Below are 23,311 nucleotides of genomic sequence, written 5' to 3'. Positions count from 1 at the left end.
AGGTGTGGCCGCAATCCAGTCGGGAGATGAAGGTGGCTTGGACCAGGGTGGAGAGGGTGCTGGTGGGGAAAATTGGAGAGTTCCAAGATATGCTCTGGAGAATGCAGGACTTGGGAGTTTTATATGGGGAGATGATGAGGAAGAGGGAGATGTCAAGGGTGACTCCCAGGTTTCTGGCAGAAGCAGCTGGATGGACGACTGCTCCATTGACTACTGTGGGGAGGACAGGAAGAGGAGCAGATTAGAAAAGATTCTGAGTTATCTGTACATGTCAGGTTTAAGAAGCCACTTAGCACAGTGCAGAGCACACCATAAACAGATTTTAGTAGCTTCTAATTCTGTCCATTTCAAAGTCATAATTGACCGTTGAGTCAGGACACGTGGGTTCTAGCTCTGGCTAGTCCGTGTTAGACAAATAAACCTCTTAGGGCATCAGTGTCCTCATCTACAAATCGGAGGCAGTCAGACTCGGTGCTTTTTGCGGTTCCTTTCGGCTTCAGTATGCTGACAATGCTATGAGATTCTTCAGTCTGGACCACCTGGAATCCACTGTGGCCAGCTGGATCTGCTTCAGAGGGGCTGATGAACCAGAACTCTGCATATGGGTAGCAATTTCTGGTGGAAGCTGACGTATGGGGAGCTCTGGCCAAGGCAAATCGTGGCTCTCGAGGAGGCTTCATGACGAAGGGGAAGGATGTGGTTTGAGGGCAGTAGCAGCTGCTGCTGTCACCGAACAAGCATGAAATCCACTGAGCTTCAGACGACATTGCAACTGAGGATGGCTGTTATTAGTTGGCGAATTAATATGATGTGGGGCATATGGAGAAATGGTGATGGGCAGAAAAGAAGATGAAGAGAGAAACATATACTGGTTCTTTCCTGTGCATTCATCTGTTACTGGCACGGAGTCATCCTTAGTGCCACAGTGAGTGTCCGAGATGGGCCATCTCCAGTTGAACTCCCTTGATTTACAGATTAAGCAACCAAAGTCAACAGCGACTTCCATGGCAACAGAGCCAAACTGGCACTCAGGTCTCCTCACACCTGGCCTGTGCTTTCCTGCTCCACCAGGCTGCCAGGGGTGGTTCCCATGAGCTGTTTTAAGGCCCAGTTTTGGAAAAAGAGTCGTTTGGTTTCATTTGTCTTAGACCAGACCCCAGAGATGGTATTTACTGTTCCCAGCCCCCAGTACGAAACCACTGAATGTAAGTTTTTTTTTTTTTTTTTTTTTTTGAGACGGAGTCTCGCTCTGTCCCCCAGGCTGGAGTGAGTGGCGCGATCTTGGCTCACTGCAAGCTCCACCTCCTGGGATCATGCCATTCTCCTGCCTCAGCCTCCCAAGAAGCTGGGACTACAGGCGCCCGCCACCGCGCCCGGCTAATATTTTTTGTGTTTTTAGTAGAGACGAGGTTTCACTGTGGTCTCCATCTCCTGACCTTGTGATCCGCCCGCCTCGGCCTCCCAAAGTGCTGGGATTACAGGTGTGAGCCACCGCGCCCGGCTGAATGTAAGTTGTTACACGCAGGCCTTCTCTTCGGCCAGTGCTTGATGAGCAGTAGACCTGGCGCAGCCTGGATTCCACAGCCATCTCCCCTAGCTGCATGGGCTGGGTCCCCCGTGCTTCTGTAGGACCTGCTCTTCTGAGGCATGTTCTGCGAGTGAAGAGGCTGCACCACGTCTTTCGTGAGGCTGGCGGTGCTCTTCTTGTCCTCAAAGTTGTTTGTTGTTTGGTTGGATTTTAAAAACTCAACAACGGCTTCGTTTATGAAAAGCAGCTTATTAGGAAAGTTGCCGCTTCATCCTCTGATTGTGGCTAGTTTGTGAGTAATTAAATTCCCTGGCCTCCTCTTTGGAAGCAATGACTGGTCATTCTGTTGCTTTATTACTATTTCACAACCTAGGAAGCAGAGCACACCACCTCCACCTCACTGTTTAACTTGAAACGGCTCATGGGAGCGTGTGAGCGAGACTTCAGATGTGCCTATTCCATGGTAAGAAGCACGTTTCTTTCAGAGTCACTGAGCTGGCTGAGCAGGATCCCCACAGAAAAACAGGGTCCTTGGGCCTCGGGCGTACCTCAGGGCGATGCTGGGGGACGCCTGAGCCATGTCAGGCCTGTGTTAGATGCACGGCAGGGAGGATCTGGAGCAAGGATTCATCTCCCAGATGTGGGGCGATGGGGAGGTAAATCATCCTTTAAAGAAACTCTTTCTCAAGGCTGAGAGACCATGTCCTGAGAAAAGGGAGGGCTCTGTTTGCAGAGGCCACACGTCTTGACCTCCTTCCAGTCTCCTTGAACATGCTCTGTTCATTACTGAAACAGCGGTTTGCCTGCGGCTGGTCCCCACCCTCGAGGATGCTCAGCCAGTTTCCACCGCATCTCCAGGTTCTGCCCCTCCTCCTGCAAGGCCCACCTCAAGGGCCAGCGCCTCCCTGGAACCTTCTCCCAGAGCCCCTGTCCTCCCTGTTTTTGGTTTCTGAATTCCATCCCCACTTGCAGTCACACTGCACAATTTTGCACTTTGTTGCCTCATGTTGTTTCCTCTGGGTGGGTGTGTTGGGAGAGAGGATAGGTGGTTCGTGCATGTCCTTTCTCAGTGGCAGACTCACTAACTTCCTCAGGACAAGAACCCCGTCTTGAACTTCTTTATATTCTCTCATGGTATCAGGCTGAATTCTCGGGACAAAGTGTATGCGCACAATTACTTCATCATTCACTAGAAAAGAGTTTTAGTGCGTTCATCGAGTAATAGGTTTACAAAGACACATGTAAAGTCCACACGGACTTGTTTTTCAAATTATTTTCAAAAGCATAATGGTAAGATTTAATTTGGTTGCGTGTGACAGAACGCTTGAAAGAATGACTTAGGTAAGACAGAAGTTTCCTTCTTTCCGCATGTGGAGGAAGGGCACGGGCAGGGACCAGGGTGGAGTCGGAACCGGGGCTGCTTCTCATCCCTTTCCTGCTGCTCTACCGTCCTGTTCTATGATTGATTTTTCTTTTTCTTTCTTTTCTTTTCTTTTCTGTTCTGTTCTTGTCTCTTCTCTTCTCTTTTCTTTTCATTCTCTTCCTCCTTCCCTGCCTCCCTCTTTCTTCTGTGTTCTTTCTCTTTTTCTTTCTTCTTTTCTTTTTCTTTTTCTTTTTCTTTTTTTTTTTTTTTTTGAGACGGAGTCTCGCTCTGTCATCCAGGCTGGAGTGCAGTGGTGTGGTCTTGGCTCACTGCCAGCTCTGCCCCCCAGGTTCACAGCATTCTTCTTCCTCAGCCTCCCTAGTACCTGGGACTACAGTTGCCCGCCACCATGCCTGGCTAATTTTTTGTATTTTTAGTAGAGATGGGGTTTCACCATGTTGGCCAGGCTGGTCTCAAACTCCTAACCTCAGGTGATCCACCCACATAGTCCTCCCAAAGTGTTGAGATTACAGGTGCGTGCCACAACGCCCAGCTAATTTGTGAATTTGTAATAGAGACAGGGTTTCGCCATGTTGGCCAGGCTGGTCTCGAACTCCTGGCCTCAAGTGATCCACCCACCTCGGCCTCCCAAAGTGCTGGGATTACAGATGAGAGCCACCACGCCCGGCCATAGCATATGATTTTCATCCTCAAGGTCTACTCATAGTACATAACGGCTTTTGGAGATCCAGCACGTGTATGTGTATGCACATTGTAGGTAGCGGGAAGGAGGAAGGAGGAAGAAGGAGTGAAAGGCCTGCACCAACTGTCCTTCAAGGAGCTTTCCCAGAAGCTGCTGCAGAATACTTTCGCTTGCCTCTTACCAGTTCAAACCTGGTGACATTTAGCTGCAAGGGAGATTGGAGAATACAGACCTCATTCTAGATAGCCATGTGTTCAGTGGAAACTTGGGGGTACTAAGGAGAAGGGGGAAAATAGCTGGATACTCCGACACATGGACCAATTTGGATGAAACAGGTATGTTGAAATAACTGTCTTTTTAGCCTCATCAGACCCTTCATGAATTCCTCAATGAGCCACTTTTTGCATCTGCTCTGTTCTATGATAATTATTAGAGATAGAACAGAGAAAAGACTGATACGACCTTTACTCTCAGAAAGGTGACAATTCAGCATGGGGAGACAGACAGTATGCAGGAGGACAAATAAATGAACGAAATAATTACGAGATAATAGTAAGTACTATATGAAAAAATCACATGGTCTTGGTTTAAAAACTTTTCCATTGATTGGATATCACTCAGAGTTGCTTGTTATATGAATGAGACATTCAGTCTTCATCAAAGCTGTTTTGGTTTCTCTTTTGGATTGTGCCAGTAAATCTCTATGATTTTTTTTAGAGGGGAAAAAAATGCGTTAAAAATTGCTTTGCTGGACCATTCGTAAGAGGATTTATTTAGACTGGAAAGTTTTACGCTGACATTTCTAAAAAGTTTATATCTGGGTATGTTTATATTAATTAAGGTTTTATTTATATAATACGAATGCACATTTTCAGGAGCCATTTATTTAAACATGTAAAGACCATTAAGAAGATGTTGTCAGTAACAGAAGGGACTTCTAATGTTATGTGTTTAATAAAGCAATGTAATTTATAAAATACTTAGCAAAATATTAATGTTTTATAGTTTTTTCCCAAGTTAGGAATTTTTATTTTCCTACATTTCATACACAACAGTATAATTCAGTTATTTTAATTTTATAATAGGTTGCTGTTAGAGCCAGATCTGTCTTTGCAGAAGAGATTTTTTTTAAATGTGAGTAAAACAAAGAGCCATCAGCAACACTTGTGTGGGTTTGATTCGATGTACTTTTTAACACTCCACGTTGATTTCTGCAATCTTGTAGTAAAATTGCTTAGGGTTAAGGAGATATTTTAGACAGTCTTCATTTTATGACTTCTTCATTAACACACACTTGAGTAATTTTCTAGTGTCTAACACTAATTTTCAGCTATTTAAATCCGTGGTGTATCATCTCCTAACGGTGATGAAGACCAGAATCTGGAGAAAAGAGAGAATCTGCATTGTTTGGAATATCTTTAAATAAGAAATCCTGGAGAACGGTTCTGGATTTTACATGTAGAAACGTTAATCAACAGCAAGAAACTCTGTGCTGACGACATGTTGAAAACAAACGAGGACTCAGGAAAAAACAGGAAGTTTGTCCAAACGACTCCTCCTAGTAACAGGTTTTGTGTGTCTTTGTTAAGAGCATCACAGCTTGTTTTAATTCTTTTTTTACTTCCTTTCTAAAATTTGATGTTATGTTTCTTCACAGTTTTATATACAGCTTTTATTTAATAACCACTCTTCACTTCAAACGAACTGATTTCTGTAACAGAGGAATTACAAATGAAAGGAATTGGTAATGAAATTGAAATGCGGCGTTTCAGTCCATAGGCATAGTGGTGTTATAAATTGCTAATTAGTGAATCTTTTGCTAGGCCAGCGCCTAAACTGCTTTCAAGCCCACTTTTAATTGGTAACATTACTTGGCATTTTGTAGGATGGAAATGCCTTTTGCTTACCATTCTTAGCCTTATTTTTATATTCTTGATTTAAACTTGACCCTTTGTTGTCACTGTAATGCAAGAAACCATTCCTGTTTAATCTTGGACAGCTGCATATGTTTAGAGACTATATGCATCGGTTCTCACAGAAATCCGACCTGAAACAGACAGATGTTGGAACTCTTATGTAAAAATCTATTCTAAACAATCTGGGCTACTGCTAGACAGGAATGCCAAACATTTCCAACCGCAAATTATACTTGATAATAACCACCTTGATGGCAGAAAGCAGCAGACCTCCGCTCCATGACATGGTCTGGAGGAAGGTAACAGGTCTTTGGCATTTTAGCTTAGGTTTGTTACGTTTACAGAAGATTAGGGCCATTGCAAATGGCATCATTGTGAAAATTAGAAACTATTAATTTACGTGCAGAAATTCGCCGAACACAGACGTCTTTATTCTCTTTTGCCACGTAACCGGACCGTAGCAAGGAGCCACTGACCGGGAAGCAGGAGTCTGCCTGAAGCCAGGCGGGCCGAGCACACAAAGAGCCGTGTGGCTCAAGGGGAAATGGACGTGCGTGCCCTTTACAAGTTTCCGAAATCCGTGTATTTCTGAAGAATCATTTAAGTAAGCTCACCAGTGTGTTTTACTTTGTGAAATGTGGGGCATGCCGGTTATGAAATGGGAACTCTGAAATGTGATACATCCATCTTAACCAGCTCAGGGTTTATTCAATTCTTCCAGCCCTAATCCTATTAACTCTCATGCACAAAGGAAATACAGGACTCCTCTCTGATGATTCTACCCAGGCCTCCTGGCATTTAGAAACCACATTTTAAATTTTACCAATTACGCCTACTAGTTCATTAAAAACTAATCATCACAATGTTTTTAATAAACTGATAGGCTTTACATGTAAAATTTAAAATTTGAAGGTAGCTTCAAGCATCAGTGAAGCTACCTTTCAACAAAATTTTAGATTAAGAGAAGGCGTTAGAAGAGATTGATGATGTCAGTCAGTATATAGAATTTGAGGATTTTTTAAAAAACAATTTATTTGAATATGGAAATTTTTGGTGTGAAGTACATCAAATGTAAGTCTTTTTCAAACCAAATCTTTGGTTTTACAAATAAAGCTCATTGGTTGATTAAAAATATAACCAGCATCAATGTAACCAGTGCTCAAATTGGATTTTTTAGATTGTTTACTTAAGGGATTTTGAAGAGTTTGATGACTCATAATCAGCTTATAAAATGTGAGGATTTTTTAATAGCAGCCTTATTTAAAATAAGTCAAAATGTGAAATGCATGAAACTTATTTCTGGCTGTATGTCATTTGGACATAAATCTAACCCAGCAAAATTCCAAGATCTAATTATGATGCTGTGGGAAGCTAATCTCATTGCAGTGAAGATGAGCTAATGACACATTATTCCATATTGTATTATATACTTTTCAGTCTGCTGCCTGCTGTTTTGATTAAATTTACTTCCTACCATTCAGATTGGAAACAGCAAAGCCTTTCTGTTATTACCTATCAAGTTTATAAAGCCTTTCTCTAAAATTTTGAAGTGTTTTAGATTTCCATCGCTTATAAAATTTTATACAACCCTTAATGTGAAATCACAGAAGATTTGCGTCTATCCCTTTCTGTTTAGAAGTACTTGCTGTTTCCAGGTACCAGGCTGCAGTCAGCACGGCCCGCTCCGGGCAGAGGTGGCCTGGAATGTCTAGTCAATCTCAGTTTACATAACAGTTTCCCTGGCCTGTTTGCTCTCAGAGGTCACTTCAATGTCAGCTTCAGCGGTCCATGGTTAGTCTGCCCGTTCCACACGATCACTGAGGGAGAGAAAACGCTGCATCTGGGGCGTTCTTCCTGCTTTGTGTAGCCCATATTATTTGAATGTACATTAAAACAGTGATAACATTCACCTCATACACTGAAGAGCAGATTTGTTTTTCTGTCTGATTTCTTGTTCTGTCAGACTCTTTTCCTGCCTGGAAGACACCTAGTTTTCTAGCCAGGATAGCTGAATGCTCCCTTTGCAAACACCTTGGCCTGACGTTCAGAATGAAACTGTGGTCAGCACCCCTTACCGTTCTTCAGAAAGTCTTCCCAGCCCTGATAGGATCTGTTCGGATTCGGAATATCAGGGAGCATTTCTTGGTGAATAAACCTGACTTCTTATATACTGGTGTAGTCACTTCCCTGTAACTAGGTAATTTAAGCCAGTTGCCTTTCATTTCAACCATGTCAAAGTATCAAATAAAGCTATACCTTCAGACCAGCCAGGAAAATGAGAGGCTGGACAGTAACATGTTTATAATATAAATCCTTCCTGTTTTCTCAACCCGTGCTCCCCTGGCTGTTTTCCATTCTGACAGAACACTGGAGATTTGCCTACAGACAGTGACCATCAATTTAAAGATTTGTTGATGACTAAGAAAAATTCCAAAGCTGCAAATGAACGAATCCAATGCTGACTAAAACAACTGACCAAAATGACTAATTCCTGGCTACTTTAGCACGAAAGGTCAGAACAACTGGGACAGCAGGCCTGTGTCACTCGTTCCCTAGTAAGCAGCTTGGAGGCCACAGGTGACTTCCTCCTCTTTCCAGACTGAGATGGACCAGAAGTAGTGCGGTTCACCAGTGTGGGGAGGGCAGTTGGCTGGGAGTAATAATACCTGCAAAACGCTTGATCTCAAGGACTGTGCTTGCTGACTTGAGAAAATCTATTTTCTTCAGTTTTAGATGTAACTAACACAGCTACCGTGTACTCGCGTTGAGTCTCACCGAATTCCCATGCATTGAGGGTCCACTGGAATTCTTTGTTCATGGGCATTTTGACTGCTGGTGTGTATGAGACGGTGAGAAATGGTGGCAGACACACATAATTTGTGTGTCCCGTATTTTCATTTGCACTGAGCTGCTTTGCTCCCATGTGTGCTCCACTGCTGCATCAGATTCCACTTACAAAGTGTAGGTCCAAAGGTAACATTAACCGGAGTTTCAGGACAATGACAGCAGATCATGAAACCACGTGTGGGGTGAGTGGGGCCTTGTGACTCTGCAGGCCAGTGCAGTGGAGGCTCCCTGTATTACCTTCCCTGATGTCATTTCTTTCCCTGCCCCTCTCCCAGCAGCCACTGTAAGTTTTTATTCTCATGTGTATCTTTATTATTTTACTTCATGCGGATTCGGAACATGTATTTAGTATCGCTTGCCATATTTTAAAACTTAATGTGAACAGTGTCATTAGGAACCCGCAGCTTCTTTTTTACTCTCAAAACATTTACTGTATGTTTTTGGCCGGGCGTGGTGGCTCTCGCCTGTAATCCCAGCACTTTGGGAGGCCAGTGCAGGTGGATCACCTGAGGTCGGGAGTTTGAGACCAGCCTGGCCAATGTGGTGAAACCCCTTCTCTACTAAAAATACAAAAATTAGCTGGGCGTGGTGGTGCACGCCTGTAATCCCAGCCACTCGGGAGGCTGAGGCAGGAGAATCCCTGGAACCTGGGAGGCGGAGGCTGCAGTGAGCCAAGATTGCACCACTTCACTCAAGCCTGGGTGACAGAGCAAGACTCCGTCTCAAAAAATAAAAAAAATAAATAAATAAAAATAAAGACATTTGCTGGATGTTTTAAAAATTGGTCCATGTTGCTGTGGCAGTAGCCTTTGTGTCTGGTTTAATCTTATGTGTCTGAAGTTCCACGTTTTCGATCCTTTCAGTTGTTGACTGTTAGTGAATGCCCTATTTCTAGCTTGGGTGGGGTGAATGTAGTGATCAGCCTTTGAGGCTGTATTTAACCAAAAATTTGTTTGGAGACTTGAGTCATCAACCCTTATCTGTTGTATTGAGTTTCCACTCAGCCCATTGTCTGGGCAGAATGTGGGCTGGAAAAGTTTACTAGTGTCTCTTGGCAATCAGTTGCTGTGGGATGGCACAGCCCGCATGGAAGGGGGTGGGTAATGTTTTTTGGGTTAGACCATTTACCTTCAAATGAAATTGAATTAGTATAAAAGGAAGCCTGTAGAAATATAGAATCAAAGCCAGATACGGCTCATGTTACCCAGAAGCAGAATGAATGATTCCTTATCTGTCGAGTGTCATCTGAGGACAGCGTATCTGCTGTGAATCTCTCTCCACAGAGTTTTTCTTTGTGTAATCATTGCCCAATCTCATTATACTCATTACTTTTTAGAGTTTGTAATATTAAGTGTGACCATTTGATAGGAGTGGCATTATCACATTGATTTCTCCCCTAATAGGAAAGATGGAACATGATTGGGCACTTGGTCCTCGGGCAGGAGAGGGAGGAGTAGAAGCCATGATTTTTTTTTTTGAGAAAGTTTCATTCTTACTGCCTGAACTGCAGTGCAGTGGCGCGATTTCAGCTCACTGCAACCTCCGCCTCCTGGGTTCAAGTGATTCTCCTGCCTCAGCCTCCCAGTAGCTGGGATTATAGGCATGCACCACCGTGCCTGGCTAATTTTTTGTATTTTTAGTAGAAACAGGGTTTCACCATGTTAGCCAGGCTCGTCTTGAACTCCTGACCTCATGATCTGTCCACCTTGGCCTCCCAAAGTGTTGGGATTACAGGCGTGAGCCATTAATTTTTTAAAAAGGGAAGGGGGGCAGTCAAAACATGAATGTTTTTTAAGGAGAAGAGTATCGAGAATTAATCATCATCATTTTCATTTCTAGACTACCAGTCTGTCTGGCAGATGCTGAGTGGCTTACATACATTCAAACCCAATTCAGTCCTCACAACAACCCCAAATGATAGGCATTTGTTTTATTTTATAAATGAGAAGTTTAGACACAAAGAGAGTTCCCTCAAGGTCCCAGAATGGGTGATGGGAGGGCTGGTGTTTGAACCCTGAGGCCGCAGAGGCAGGGCTCCACACATTCCAGTAAACCAAGCTTGCTGATGCCACAGATTAGCAGTGAGCCAGTCTTGTCTCAGGCAGGGGCCACCACTGGGGCTGGTGCCAGCTGATGACTAGATGTCTGCTGTGACATTTGTGGATAGTGAAGATATAAGTTGGATGTGGGTCAGCCAAGTGGGAAAAGTAGTAAAATGTTAGTGGTTATGTGGTTTCTAAGGAAGAGCCAGAAAAATTAAAGTCACTATCTCTTGGGTTTTTATAGACCTGCCTTTGGCCTCAAAGGATCGCTGCCCTACTTGAGGTCTGTCTGTGTCTGGCTGGCCTTCATAAGGGTGTTGGGGCTGCTGCCCTCCTCTCTCTGCCCTGATTGGACCAGGCCGTTGTCTGCTGCCTCCGCAGTCAAGTACTGCACATGTGGGCTGTTCCTCTTTCTCTCCACTCCTTTTTCAGCCCTCCTCCTCCACTCTTCCTAATCTGGGTGTGGGCACAGGCGCGGGCGCGGCTCCCAATTCCATTCTCTGCAAAGGTCTGTAGCCTGGAGGGCATTCGGATGCCCCACCCTGCACCATAGTTTTGAGCCTGTGTCAGCAGCCTTTCTACTCACTCTTATTATATCCTTTCATATGACCTTGATTCAACTTGCTATCTTTAGCTTTGCTCTCTTAATGCCACCACTCAAGTACAGGCCTCTGTTTTAAACATGTCTTTTATTTACCATCTACCCAGGAACCTCTCTGGTTTGATCACATGATTTTCAGACTTCCTGACATCCGAGTGTGGGGCATACCACCCTGTGTAATGGTGGCTGATTTTAATCTTCTTGGCCGCAATAAATCTGACACATACCTCAAGCCAATGGCATGCTCCTCTTGATATTTTGATCCCATTTCTTTTACCACAGAGATTGTCTGATTGAAGAAAGTAGCTCAGTATGTGCTGTTTTTGTTTTTACTAATGTTGGAGAGTCCGATTGGCATTCCAACGCACTTGAATTTCTGCAGCCTCTTATCAACTCGATTGTTACAGACTTAAAAGCATTTTGCCCATCTGATATTTATTGGTACTGAAGGTTGGTTAATTTTTTTTTTCCTATCTTGTACCTCATTCATCAAAGTAATAAGAAATATGGGCCTGGCATGGTGGTTCACGCCTGTAATCCCAACACTTTGGGAGGCTGAGGCTGGTGGATCACTTGAGCCCAGGAGTTTGAAACCAGCCTAGGCAACATGGCAAAACGCTGTCTCTATACAAAATACTAAAATTAAGCAGGCATGTTTGTATGTGCTTGTGTCCCAGCTACTCAGGAGGCTGAGGTGGGAAGATCATCTGAACTCGGGGAGGCCAAGGCAGCAGTGGGCCCTGATTGTGCCACTGCACGCCAGCCTGAGCAACAGAGGGAGACCCCGTCCCCCCGCACCAAAAAAAAAAAAAAAAAAAAGACAAATTTTTTCCCCCTAGTTTTTTACAGTTCAATAAGACACCTATAGGAAGGAAATGGTTCTAGTCAGTAAAAGTAGTGTCTAGAATTTCCGTATCACTTTTCTTCCCTGGGCCTTTTTGGATTGAGTTTGTCTGGGTGTATGAATAAGTGATCCTACCAGTGAGGCGTGTGTTTAAAATGGACTGATGGCAAACCATCACCACTCTGGCGGAGATCTCAACGGGGGCAGTCGTCACTCTTTAGTTGTGTTTTTGTTTTGGTTGGTTGGTTTTTAAAGGTCATCTGTGTAACCCCTCGTTTTACAGAGGTGGAAACAGGCCAAGAAAGGTCGCCTTACGTTGCTACTCAGAGAACTACACGGCAAAAATGGGCCCAAGTCCGGGGCTCATCAGGGCGTTTTCTTAGAACCCCTGGGAGGGATTTCAAAACCCAAGTCCCACATGATTCTGGACCATTAACTCAAGAAACAGCAGACATGCCTCTTTAAGGCAAAAGTTCTGTGTTCCGTCAGTGAGCTTCTCAGACCACTGTGTCTCCTATGTTCTTCAGTAAAAGACTTTAATATCTAAAACTCCTGTAACCTCAAATCCTGTTATCCCCAAACAAGGCAATGACTTATTCCCTGAGATACGTGCACCGTCCTGCTCAGTTCCTGAATGCTTCGTTACGTTTATATGGATGGTGTATTTTCCAAGCGCTAGATAAAATATTTCCTCATCTCAAGTATCTGCCTACTCATTTGGAAAGAAAAGACATGAAAGATGAACAAGCAGCAATTAAGTGCTAATTGTGTGTGATACCAATCATTGGTGCCTTAAAACTTCAAGGAAAATAAAAATGACTGGAAGTCGGGTCAGGGCCATCACGAGCAGCCTCCAGAGAGTTTCTCACTCACAAGAGGGTTAAGGCCTTTGCTGGCAGGTTAAGTAGCCAGGCAGGAAGATTTGTCAGAGAGGAACCCAGGGTCCAGGAGAGGCAATAAGGAAAGGAAATCTATCCAGGGGCAGTGAAGTATAACACAAATAAATAGGTTGAGGCGGATACCAGAGGAGCCGATGATCCAAAGAGAAGGCAACAAGGAAAGGGTGGGGAAAGGATATGAGGGGAAAAAAAAACAGGGAGGAAAAAACTGAAAATGAATCACCTAATTAATGGGTGGGAATACTGGCTGATGGTTTCCAGGGGCACTGTTTCTAGTCCAGTTATCTGTCAGAAATGCTTTGGATTAGTGGCCAAAGGAAATTTAGGAGAAACCTCCCAGCTAAAATACTTGAATGCTTTCCCCAAGCCTCTGTTTTTACTTCTCTTACTTGAAAGAGTACAAAAGACAGTGTTAGACCTTTTGACCAAGAATATAATTTTAAAGTCCTGATTCCAGAATTCTTTGGAATTAACAACTATGTGGTGTGGTCCTTATCTTATTGTGTTGGGAAGCACCTGACGTCTTTGGAGCCAGAGCATAACTTGATAAGTAACAGCTGCATGAGTGGTTGGAGATAACTCTGAGAAGGAGCTGGGGACTTTGCACAGATTCAAAGAAGAGACAGAAGAGGGAAACTGCTGCCTTCACATCATCTCTCCCTTCCTTTGTGTCTGGTTTGTTCATGAGAAATTATGAATCAACCTGAAGAATCTGAGCAGTTATTTGTAGACCTTAAGGAGCAAATTTAGTTTCCTTTGGTTTATTATGTTTACGTATTTAATATATTGATTGAACAAAGAGGGACCAAATGCTTAATATTTTTTCAAGTAACTTCTTTGATACAATAATATCTTATTCTCTGTTTCATCAAGATGCTACACAAATTTTCAGGTACTAGAAGTTTCAGTAAATGATATATATTGCTGACATAATTTAGTCAAGTTGTAGCCACTACACACAGTGAAGTGAGAAGATTATATATCCTTTCTCAATGGAGGATGAATAAACTATTAGTAGTTTATTGAGTACATTCCTTTTTGTCTATACCTGGGATGTATACACACAAAAAAGGAAGAATGATAGGAAACATGTAAAGTGTATTAGAAATAACTATGTTTTATTTTGTGATCATGGAGAAATGTGGGTTCCCTTTAATATTTAATTGAAAAAAGAAAAATGTGACTAGAAATTTTCATTGTTTAGTGAGTCATTAGATATGGTTATAAAGTTTTCAGAAAGCATACAGTTCTCCGATGTTGTACACCAGGCGGCACCGTGAGCGTTCTCAAAGGTGTTGCACCGTCTCCACTCCCTTTTTTAATCCAGGAAAAGTACTAATGATTTAATATTTTTCTACAAGAATATCCCACTTTCGGAGGTTTTTATTATTTTTTAGAGAGAACGTTGGTTACAAACAGCATCTGAAAGAACATTCCTTTAAAAACAGCCACAGGGAAGTCGAGTTATTTTTATAGCGGTAATACTTTATACAGATCTGTGATCTTTCATCTAAGAACTTTCAAGCACTTTTGAAATGTTGACTCATCAATCCATGACACACTTAGAAGATTGGGCAGTAATTCTGCTTCCATTTGGTTTCAAAGAACTCACTGTGTCCTAAGGTATGTGGACCCTTTTTTGAAAAAATTATTGTTTTTATTTCTTCCCTTTTTCTTTTTTAAAATTTTATTTTATTTTTTGTTTCTTGTTAAAGGCCAGAAGAAATATGGCCTGGTTCCAACCCACTAGAAACTCAGTGTGATGAGGGGAGGAGCCACGGAGGAGCTCCCAATTCCCAGTAACACATGCTACGACTTAAAACCAGAGACGGAAATCTCTGCGTATTCTGAACAGTCCACAGAGGCATTCAGAAGATTTGAGCCTTAAATTATTCCAAGATACGGAAGGCAGACTTGGCTTTGCTGAATTGACATTTTAATCAGTATTTCCTTATTTATTTTTTAACAAGGCAACTCTATTATTTGTAATATCCTGCCAAACACGAATGTATGCCTTTCACCTGTGTAGCGGGTTCAAGGATGGATTCCTGGCTGAAGAATTCCTCTGGAAATGCTTTCCAGGCCAAGGGTGGGAAAATAGGCTGCCAGTAATTGGAAGTTTTATGAAGTATGCATTAAGATTTTATTAATAGTCTCAAGATTTAGCCTTATCTTTCCAGTGTTCTTTGATAGGTAAAATCAGTGGCCTTTCTGCTATTCTTTGGGTTGTTAAAGCAGTGAGTTGTGTTGGGGGTTATTTTTCTTTTTTTTTTTTTTTTTTTGAGACGGAGTCTCGCTCTGTGGCCCAGGCTGGAGTGCAGTGGCCGGATCTCAGCTCACTGCAAGCTCCGCCTCCCGGGTTCACGCCATTCTCCTGCCTCAGCCTCCCGAGTAGCTGGCACTACAGGCGCCGCCACCTCGCCCGGCTAAGTTTTTTTTGTATTTTTAGTAGAGACAGGGTTTCACCGTGTTAGCCAGGATGGTCTCGATCTCCTGACCTCGTGATCCGCCCGTCTCAGCCTCCCAAAGTGCTGGGATTACAGGCATGAGCCACCGCGCCCGGCCGGGGGTTATTTTTCAACCCAGGGTCCATGTTTTTTCACCCACATGATTTTTTAATTCCTTCACTTCCAGTTAAAGAATGGTGTGAACGTACTGTTTATATATCTTGTTAAAATAAAAATTTTAGACAAATTAAACAGAGTTTAATTGAGCGAGTAAAATGGGAAAAAAAAAAAAAAAAAAAAAAAAAGACTCACGAAATCAGACAACTCCCAGAATCAAAATGGATTCAGAGACTTGGGCCTCCACATGGTCAGATAAGATTTATGGACCAGAAAAGGGAAAGTGACATACAGAAAACAGAAGTAAGGTAGACAAGCAGCCGGGCTGGTTGTAGCTCGACCTCGGCCTTATTTGAAGACAGTCTGAATAGTCGGCCACCTGTGAGTGGTTACAGCATGGCTGAGCCGTTGTTGCAGAAACACACTCCTCGGTTACATTTTCAGTTTGTTGTGTACTAAGGTTGTAGTTCATTTCTAAGAACTGAAGTGGGTGAGTACTATGCTTTCTCAGGCTCAATTTTAGTTTGATTTCACAATTTCACCCTTTTGGTCAGCCTCTCAGTTTTGAGAGATTAACCTGAATTCTGAGCACGGGCACCACTCTCATCACAGTTGTAAATGACTCCTTTGTTCTGAGTATGGAATTCACGGATGACAGTGTGAAACTAGTTGAATAATTCTTTATGTTCTTACTTACCTATTTGAAGTGAGACCATTCAACACTCGATAGATAGCTGCATAGAAAACATTTAAGATGGCCGGGCGCGGTGGCTCACGCCTGTAATCCCAGCACTTTGGGAGGCCGAGACGGGCGGATCACGAGGTCAGGAGATCGAGACCATCCTGGCTAACACGGTGAAACCCCGTCTCTACTAAAAAATACAAAAAACTAGCCGGGCGAGGTGGCGGGCGCCTGTAGTCCCAGCTACTCGGGAGGCTGAGGCAGGAGAATGGCGTAAACCCGGGAGGCGGAGCTTGCAGTGAGCTGAGATCCGGCCACTGCACTCCAGCCTGGGTGACAGAGCGAGACTCCGTCTCAAAAAAAAAAAAAAAAAAAAGAAAACATTTAAGACATAAGAAGACACAAGGCACCAGGGTTACCATTATGATGACTTCCAAGAGGATAATATCAGAAGACCAAGGAGTTCACAAGCGTTCTTATGAAACAAACCAAACCAAATGAAACAAGTCACAGTTGAGGCAATGCAGGCAGTTCAGCAGTGTGGGGTCTAATTGGTCATGGTCCTTGTTCAGGGTCTGATGGTGATTAAGGACCACAGTTGCCTGTACAATGGCCTGATTGAAAGAGGTATTCATTTCCATTGTTAGCCTGGTAACACAAGTCATAATAACCTGGAGCCACACCTAGAATATATTTAAAGATGACAAAACCTTGGAAAACCCAAGCTTACCACCACTATTGAGGATGCCTGCAGACCAACTCTTAGTTGCTCTCGTAAACACCATGTGTTCCTTTCTTTTTTTTTGAGACGGAGTCTCGCTCTGTCGCCCAGGCTGGAGTGCAGTGGCGTGATCTCGGCTCACTGCAACCTCTGCCTCCGGGCTCAAGCGATTCTCTGCCCTGAGCTCTGGAGTAGCTGGGATTACAGGTGCCTGCCACCACACCCAGCTAATTTTTGTGTTTTTAGTAGAGACAGGGTTTCAACATGTTGGTCAGGCTGGTCTGGAACTCCTGACCTCAGGTGATCTGCCCACCTTGGCCCTCCCAAAGTGCTGGAATTACAGGCATGAGCCATTGTTCCCAGCCTCCTACTGGATTTAATTTGGTAACATTATATAAGCAATTACTTGTATCCATATAGCTAATTCCCACGTCTCAAGTGTGTGATGTCTAGAAGCACAATATACCTTTTGCAGGCATCACTTGGATAGGTTTTCTATGTTTGGTAACAACCAGGTTATTCATTGGAAAAGTTAAAGTGTTGTTTCTAGCGAATGCAGGAAAGCAAATGAAGCAGTGATGTTTAGAATATCAAGGATAGCCCCGTCTCTACTAAAAAATACAAAAAACTAGCCGGGCGCGGTGGCGGCGCCTGTAGTCCCAGCTACTCAGGAGGCTGAGGCAGGAGAATGGCGTAAACCCGGGAGGCGGAGCTTGCAGTGAGCCGAGATCGCGCCACTGCACTCCAGCCTGGGCGACACAGCCAGACTCCGTCTCAAAAAAAAAAAAAAAAAAAAAGAATATCAAGGATAGGTTTCCACTGCCTCCTCCTTTGGAGTTTTAATCACTGCCATTGGGAACATAGAGAGGCATGGAGAAGCATCAGTGGAATTGTTTTCTGATTTTTTGGCATTTGCCCACAAACCCAACAGTTGCTCTGGTTTTGTGCTAGAACACATGCCATCTAGTGATTATGGTCCCGTGGATTGTCCTGTAGGAAAAAGGAAAGTATTGGGACAAAAAGATTAGAGGAAAAAAGCAAAAAGCACAAGGCTTTCATAATGGCAGAAAAGTGTTTATCTGTGATCTTGGGAAAGCTGTCCACATCTAGGATGCTGTTCCTGGTCAGCTTTGCCTTCACGTCTCCAACGGGTGTTCCAAGAGTCTGAAGGGGCCCTTTGAGTTGTGAGATGTGGACCCAAGATTACAGGTGTGGGTGATGAGAAGAACTCGGTGTGGTCCTTTCCAACAGGGTCCAAGGGCAGCCTTCCTCTGATGTTATTTCCGGAAGACCCAGTTTCCAGGCTCTAGACTGTAAAGGATTTGATTGTCCTTAGTCGGTGGATCACAGAAAGCTTCCTGTGCCCGGTAAAAATACACTTTGGCATAATGCATTAAAACCTTGCATGATTTAGTCATATCAGAGTTTAGGAGAGTGGAACATCTATTAGGTTCTACTATGAGGGGCATATGTTTCCAGTGACTGTTTCGTAAGGGGCCAACTTACGTTTTCCAGTGGGAGTGGATCTGATTGCCATTTAATGCCAACAGTAGTACCTTTGGCCAAGACAACGCAGTTGGCTCAGCTAACTTTGCCAATTTCAGTTTTAAGATCCCATTTGTTCTTTCAGCCTTTCTGTAACTGCCCGCTGCCTCGACAGAGCTGCTTTATCAAGACAGGGGAATTGTAACAGAGAAAGAGGAATTCATGCAGAGCCGCCGTTGTGGGAGACCGGAGTTTTATTATTACTCAAATCAGTTTCCTCAGCATTCGAGGATCAGAGTTTTTAAGGGTGATCGGGTGGGTGGAGGAAGGCCACTGAGTGAAGAGTGCGGATTGGTCAGGCCAGATATGAAATCAGAGAGAGCGGAAGCTGTCGTCTTGTGCTGGGTCAGGCCCTGGGTGGGGCCACAAGATCAGATGAGCCAGTTGATCCATCTGGGTGGTGCCAGCTGATCCATCAAGTGCAGGGTCTGCAAAATGTCTCAAGTACTGGTCTTAGGAGCAATTTAGGGAGGGTTGGAATCTTGTAGCCTCCAGCTGCGTGACTTCTAAACTACCACTTCTAATCTTGAGGCTAATTTGTTGGTCCTAAAAAGGCCGTCTAGTCTCCAGGCAAGAAGGAGGTTTTGGGAAAGGGTTGTTAGCATCTTTGTTTTAAACTGTAAACTAAGTAATTCCCAAAGTTAGTTCAGCCTACGTCCAGGAATGAGCAAGGACAGCCTGGAGGTTAGAAACAAGATGGAGATGGTTAGGTCAGGTCTCTGTCACTGTCTCAGTTGTAATTTTGCAAGTGTGCTTTCATTTCCAGAAGACTGAGGGTGGTAAAGGCAATGGTAGTACCACCGCATCCACAACACCTTATTTAATTGCTTTTAACTTACCCAGTACAATGAGTTTCCCTATCTATAGCTGGAGGTTTCTCCAGGAATACCCCATAAAGTAAAAACATTTTCTAATAATTTCTTAGCTGCTGGCACAGCACCAGCTTTTCTACAAGGAAAGACTGTATTTGACCGGAAAACATGCAAACTATTACAAAAACATTCCTCAGTAGGGGTGATAACTGAATAAAGTCCATTTGTAAACGTTCAGATGGTCCATCGGATGGTGGAAATATGCTATCTGAAGTTTTTATTGTTTTCCTAGGATTATGAGTTTGGCAAATCAAACATGGTTGTAAACCATTTTAGCAATTTTGGAACATATACCTCACCAATATTTTTTTATACTTTGGATCATTTTGTCTGTTCCGTGATGAGTTGTGGAGTGCAGGGCTTTTAACGACAGAAGCTTTAAAGACTCAGGAAGGACCAAGTGGTTGTCAGGCCCTTTGTGAGTCCATGCTTAACACTGAATTTACATTTTTTTAGATACCAACTCTGTTTTTCCAAATTAAATGCATTGTACTGTTTATTAAATAGGTCACCGTAAGGGAGTTGATTTGGATCAGTCTTATGGAGTTCATTCAGATTGCATATTCTCACAGTGTCAGCACTAGCTGATTAAACATGCAAATCAGCTAGGGCATTGTTTTGATATTCAGATTAAGTTTTACAGGTATCGTCTTCAATCTTAATCATAACAATCTGTGATGATAACAGTGATAAGAGGATAGCTGAAAGGAGTTCACCAAATTGGAATTCCGCTAGAAGTGAGAAACCCTTATTGTTTCTTTTTAAAATAATGTAATTTTTATTATACATATTTGTCTTTTTTTCTTTTTCTTTTTCAGACAGGGTCTCTCTCTGTTGCCCAGGCTGGAGTGCCATGGTGTGATCACGGCTCACTGCAGCCTCGACCTCCCAGGCTCACTCAACCCATCCTCCCACCTCAGCCCCCAGAGTAGCTGGGACTACAGATGCAAGTCACCATGCCCAGATAATTTGTAGAGAAGGGGTTTCGCCATATTGCCCAGGCTGGTCTTGAACTTCTGGGCTCAAGCAGTCTGCCTGCCTTGGCATCCCAAAGTGTTGGGATTACAGGCATGAGCCATCGCACCTGGTCCCATTGTTTTCATAACATGCCAAAATTGAGTACTACTCAAAGCATATCTGCTGCCTTTTTAAATATTTACTGACTTGTCCTTAACTGTATGACAAGCTTGGGTGGGAGCAAAAAGCTCTGCCAGCTAAGCTGACTTACATTGAGGAAGAGTTCCCTTCTGCATTAACTCATTTTGGGCAGTAACAACATACCCTGCCTGATACTTTGCTTCTGAGACTGGCATAGGACCCATGAGGAAAAGTATTAACTTAGGACTATCCAGTGGAGCATCTCATAATCAACACAAGGGGCTGCTGGCTTGGATAATACACCTACACAACTGTGATCTTTGCCATGGTCAGTCAGAGGTAATGGAGCAGCAGGGTTAAGTAGGTTTTAGATGGAGGTCAGGAGGAGGCAGGAGAAATTTTCATAAGATCATAAGATGTTAGTTTTCTTGCTGAAAAATGCTGAGCTTGGTTGGAATTTAATAGACTTTCCACAGCATGTGGAATTTGCAAATTAAGTTCATTCCCTAAAACCAGCTCAGATGAAACTTCTAGCAACTTGGTGGCTGCTGCTGCTGCTTTTTTTTTTTTTTTTTTTTAAGACACAGGATCTGTTTTGGGCTTCCTTTAGCGGTAAACAGGCTGCCCTAATGGGGGAGGCTTACTGGTAGACTAACCGAAAAGCAGACAACTCTTTTCCAGTGTCCTGCTTGTTTGCAAGGAAGGCAGACATCTTGGGGAAAAGAATTTCTTGTTCTAGGATCTGTCTCTGGGTTGTGATTTAAAATAAAAAAGAAGGTTCCTTTGGTCTCAGCCCCTGTAACTGTTGTAATTGGTGAGACATAAGCTTGGTAGTCTTTTGAGTTTTTTCGTGCTCCAGAGTCCTCTCAAAATGTTCAGCTAAGGCCACCAACTCAGTCATGTCTGTAACTTCCCATCCAGGTTCATGTTTTTTAAGTAAACTGCTAAGTTTGGGACGGAGTCCACTTACAGATGGAGGAGTTGGTGCGGTTCCTGCAGGAAATACTCCGTGCTGCTATTTGGAGCCCCAAATGCTTCACAGTGTTTCTAAGTGAGTTCTGTCGTCCGAGACTTCTTTTGTCTCTATGGTGGACCAATCCATTTTTTTGTGTGGAAGAATCTTAGGAACTGAATCTAAAATGTTTTTGGCAAATGTTTCCAGCTTCTTTCAGCTACTCCTGTGAGGGGGATTTGGAGGAGTCTTTAATACCCTCCTCAGGTTGGCTCCATTCTGCAGCTGTCATTCATTTTCCAGCTTCCACAGGCCCCAGTATCATGCGAATAAATTGGTAAAGGTCAGGGAGTCCTGGATCGTAAGCTCTTATGAGTAAGTTTTTGAGGACTTCCTCTTGAGTTAGGGAGTCCTTTACTATGGCTCTAAGCTCAGCTTTAGAACATGGAGTGAAGGTGGTTATGGCAGGGAGGCCTGGCTGATCACAAGCTCTTACTTTGTAAGGCATCTGTCCAACTTCTCTTTTTTCATCATGGGTGAAAGGGTGATTTGACTAGAAGATTAGTGGAGCAGATTATTTAGGTAGAGATGGGTAAAGAGAAGAAACAGGGTATTTCAGAGTAGAGTCCTCTTTCGTCATGTTCATAGTCTGTTGTTTAAAATGTTTGCTTGCTTGTTGCAAAGAATCATTTAAGGAGGCAATCTTTAATTTGTTTAGTCTTTTAGATGCCTTGCATACCAATTAGAGAACACATCTCATTGTTTTGTGGGTTTTTTTTTTAATCCCCTTTTTTCTAATACGCCTCCCAACTAAACAATTTTATGCAAAATAAAACTTAACTATTGGCTGGGTGCAGTGGCTCATGCCTGCAATCCCAGCACTTTGGGAGGTCAAGGCAGGTGGATGACCTGAGGTCAGGAGTTCAGGACCGTCCTGGCTAGTATGGTGAAACCCAGTCTCTACTAAAAATACAAAAATTAGCTGGATGTGGTGGTGGGGGCCTGTAATCCCAGCTTCTGGGGGGGCTGAGGCAGGAGAATCTCTTGAACGTGGAAGGCAGAAGTTGCAGTGAGCCAAGATTGCGCCATTGCACTCCAGCCTGGGCGTCGTGAGACTCTGTCTCAAACAAACAAACAAACAAACAAACAAAAACCAAAAAATAAACAGCAAACTTCCCTATTATGGTGATCTTAATCCTAAGTTGTCTCCAGAAAGGTTAACCCATTTTTCCAAAAACACATGCATTGTGGGCCCGTAATTTTTATGTATAAAATTAGCTGGAGTCTCAGAAGCTATAGTCTCTGATTCTTTGGACTGATATGAACACATTGTCAAAAAGTTACTTATCTGAAGCTGGGGCTTCTAAATTCAATGGGATGCTATACCCAGTGCAGTATAAATACTGCTCACATCGACTCGGGGAGCTGAGAACACAAGTCGGTGGAGCTCGGAATTCGGGAGAAAACTCACCCACAAACTCCAGTTACAAACGAGAGAGCAGCGCACACAACTGGCTCTGCAGGTGCCCCGCTTGGTTTCCTGCTGTGGCAAGGAGTCACTGGAATTTTACTTCGATCTTCACTTCTACTCCAGATCTGATGAAAGAAGAACTTTAGACACACTTAAGAGTTTAATTGAGTAAGGAAAAAAATGATTTGCAAATCGAACAGCCCTCAAAATCAAAACAGATTCAGAGAAACTTTGGGGCTACCACATGGGCAGATAAGATTTATTGACCAAAAAAAAAAGAAAAGGAAAATGAGGTATGTAAACAGCTGGACCGGTTCCAGCTCAGCCTTTGCCCGAATGTGAAGGGAGTCTGAACAGGTGACTACCTGTGAATGGCTGAAGTGTGGCTGGAGTGATGGCCTGAGGCGCAGCTTTTGTTACAGTAGGTACTCCTCAGTTTTCAGTTTGTTACACACTAAGTTAAGTTACAATTCAGACTGAAGAACTCAAGGAAGCAAGTGTTAATACCAAGGCTTTCTCAGAACAAATTTTAGTTGGATTTAACAGTATAGATCATGATGTATTAGAGTAATAAAGTTCTAAAAATAAGTACCTCTAAGTATCAGAAAAATATATTTCTGTCATCTAACATAAGTTTTTTCTTACGAGACAGTTTCAGTTGAT

At 43.2% G+C, this 23,311-nt stretch overlaps 1 protein-coding gene and 1 long non-coding RNA gene across 51 annotated transcripts in view; both read left to right on the top strand.

Annotated features, from left to right (window-relative positions):
- The window catches only part of AOPEP (aminopeptidase O (putative)), a 384,021-nt gene that overhangs the window by 134,232 nt on the left and 226,478 nt on the right, over window positions 1-23,311 (top strand). The window lies entirely within an intron of this gene.
- On the top strand, window positions 3,795-4,805 carry LOC144334799 (uncharacterized). Its single transcript, XR_013405039.1, has 3 exons — window positions 3,795-3,929; window positions 4,069-4,146; window positions 4,680-4,805. It is a non-coding gene; the product is annotated as an uncharacterized LOC144334799 (long non-coding RNA).

The sequence above is a fragment of the Macaca mulatta genome, chromosome 15 (assembly GCF_049350105.2).
Source record: "Macaca mulatta isolate MMU2019108-1 chromosome 15, T2T-MMU8v2.0, whole genome shotgun sequence".
Lineage (NCBI taxonomy): Eukaryota > Metazoa > Chordata > Mammalia > Primates > Cercopithecidae > Macaca > Macaca mulatta.
This window is presented reverse-complemented; position numbering and strand designations above follow the sequence as displayed.